This window comes from Ischnura elegans, chromosome 9 (assembly GCF_921293095.1).
Source record: "Ischnura elegans chromosome 9, ioIscEleg1.1, whole genome shotgun sequence".
NCBI lineage: Eukaryota > Metazoa > Arthropoda > Insecta > Odonata > Coenagrionidae > Ischnura > Ischnura elegans.
In genome coordinates this window covers 3,789,358-3,792,704 of record NC_060254.1, presented here as the reverse complement: position 1 = coordinate 3,792,704, position 3,347 = coordinate 3,789,358, and positions in this window count along the sequence as shown.

The window sequence follows — 3,347 nt, the reverse complement described above, 5'->3', positions numbered from 1 at the left end:
TTAGCTGATCCATCAAGCCACAAGGTTATAAAAATTGTGCCAATCATTGTGCCGTTCTTCCTACCATCAAGTGGATTGCAAACAAAGTTATTAGAATTGCAGGACTTGCCAGGAGAAACTGCAGAACTACGATTTCAAAACATAAGTCAAGCATTGGAGATACATTCCATATCAGATAAAGTTATAGCATTGTGTGCTGACAACACGAACACAAATTTTGGTGGGGCACAAAGAAGAGGAAGAAACAATGTTTTCACAAAGTTATCAGACTCATTAAGACAGGATTTACTTGGTGTGGGATGAGCAGCACACATTGTGCATAACACAATCAAAACAGGTGCAGAGTGTCTGCCAATAGATATCGAGTGCATTATTATGAAGATGTATCACTAGAGAAAATTTATAGAGAAAATATCGCCGAGCATTTGACTTACGAGTTTCTCCTTCCGGTGAAAACACATTTTTTACATCAGGAACAGCAATGGAAACTCCACCGCACCCAGCAAGAGCCAACATATTAATGAAAAGCCTTGAGAATACAGAATGCAGAATGCCTCATATGAAAGGAAAATGTGGATGAGATACATGAGGGGCTTCCAGCAAAAATGGCGACGAGTGAACAGAAAGCGTTTTATGTTTTACAGTTTGCAAAGACTGAATCTGTGCAACGTGCATTCCGCCCTAAATTCGGTTGTGATCCTCCAAGTGACCAGAACATCCGTAGATAGTATCATCAGTTTGAAGATACAGGCTGCCTTTGTAAAGGGAAGAGCACGGGACGACCAAGAGTTAGCGAAGAGACTGTTGAGCGAGTGAGAGAGTCGTTCACTCGCAGCCCAAAGAAATCAGTCCGGAAGGCTAGTCGGGAATTAGAAATTCCTGTGTCAACTGCTTGGAAAGTTTTAAGGAAATGTATACTACTACATCCTTACCGGTTACAGTTATTACAGGCTCTAAAGCCTACAGACCACGGATTACCTGCCAACTTCACAATGGAAATGTTGTTTCATGACGATGATGATTTCTACCAGGGGCGCAGCTAAGAATTAAGGCTAGGGGGATTTTAGTCGCAACTAATACTTTGGGGTGTGGGCTTATTGCATACTCACCAGGGTAAGTGGGATTTGCGGAGGCCCTCCTCCAGAAAATTTTAAGATATATGGTTCAAGATGACTAGTTTTACTGCTTTATGAGAGATATTATATTAATCCTAACACTATTCTATAAGTAATACTAATCTATTAAGTAAAATGGATTAAACTTAAAAATTTTGTCTGAGCTCTGGGGGGGGGGGGGTTTATTCCCCAAACCCCCCCCCTCGCTGCGCCACTGATTTCTGGATCATGTTGTCTTCAGCGATGGATCGACCTTTCATATAAGTGGACATGTAAACACTCATAAAGTGCATATCTGGGGTTACTGTGCAACACACGTTGCACAGTAACTACAGATTCAGTCTCTGCAAACTGTAAAACACAAAACGCTTTCTGTTCACTAGTCGCCATATTTACTACTACCGCTTTCTAGCGGATCGGGACAGAAACATTTCACGCGCATGTACATTGTCGCTAAAAACAATACTGATTGAGTTGCTCTTTCATTTGATATATAATTTATAACTGTAAGTATAATGTAATAAATATTATAAAGCGTTAAAACCCCGATATTAATTTTTCAACACCCTAATTTACGTACTGATGTAACTGAATGAACTGCCTCCACTGAAGGCGCCCCTTGGACTGCGACACCCCTTGGCACGCCTGCATATTATTGCGTCCCTGCGAAGGGGTTGGTTAGGTACCGATTGACCTGCGCTTACAGTTATACGCATTTTACGGTAATTAATCGCTCTACGCGCAAAAAAATGTTAAATTCTCTTTTCAATAATTCAATAAACTTCCGTAGAGAATCGAGCAACAAGTATCCATGGAGATCACCTACGGACGCGTCGCGCACTTCATTCATTGCCAACGAATAATGGGGCTGATCGATCTTCGCATTCGACTCGAACGGCCACTCGCGGTCAAAAACACGTCCTTCTCATTCATTGAAAACTGCAATTCCAAAAAGGAGCGATGCTGGAGGTTGACCTTGAGTTAAAGAACATACGATAACACCCGCCGCACTTAATATTCTTATCATTTAATTGACATTTAAGGCCGATTTACACGATACACGGAATTGCGCAATCTGAAGTGTTTACGAAGGCGCAGTCAAAATTGCGTCGTGTAAAGCGGTGAATTGCTGGAACACATGCGAGAATGCGTGGATGCGAGACGGCAAAATAGCCCCTGTTCTCATTTCGTTCATATACATTCGCGCAATTCCACGCCATTTTAGAAATAAATGCAGCTCTAACCTGCGCAATTCCGTGCCCCGTGTCAAACAGCCTTTAGCTCGTGTGCTGGCCAAGCGTTCGTTCGCCTCGGAATGCAGCCGTTCAAGATTGAAGGGCGGAGTATTAGAGAAAAGTTGATGTTGGCGACATGATGCCTATGCATTCGAGCTTGCCATTATAACATTTCAGTAAAATATGGAACAACAATTTCATATTACAAATGTCTTTTAATGTTTTCTAATATATCGTTAATATGTTTAATTTATATATTCAATATCTAATTTTCCGGTGTGTGGTAATCATTTGTTTGTCATTATTTCGCGTGTAAGAACTCAATAAGAGCACAGTGAAGTTCTCATCAGGTCGAAGCGCGCAACGAAACAAATGATAAACGTATTAATCTACGGTGGTATATAAAGTACTGATGTATGAGTACACTCCGCTACTACAAGTAAATAGAAAGAAGAGCGACTTTGAGCTTCTGTGCATGGGACCAAGATTTAAAGAAAAAATCCAAAATCACGCAATAATCATTCCTCCCCATTTGGCCTCAGGAAAGATCGCTCATTGGTCTATTTCATCGCTAGAGATTGTTTCCATGTTTTATATTTCGCCGAAGTATTTCATTAAAATAAAAATTAAATCTCAAGAAGGAGAGGTATCAGAGATTTAATGATACATATTAAAACACTTAAATATTTTTCCACTATTTGAAGCATTATTCATTGAATACAAAACCCATAACAAAATTAAGTCGAAAAAAAAAGTCGGATATTTATTTTTATTTTTTTATTTATTTCCATACCATAAAAATTAACCTATCTATCACTCGAACGTATTGATATAGACTTTCTTCAAGATTTAAATAAATGAATTAGATGAATACTTAACATTAATTAGTTATGGGAACTTTATAAAATTCAAATATTATGTTAATTTCAATCAACCTAAAACTGAACCCCTGTATTTACGAATCATGATGAGTATGTAAATGAATTTTACTGCGCAA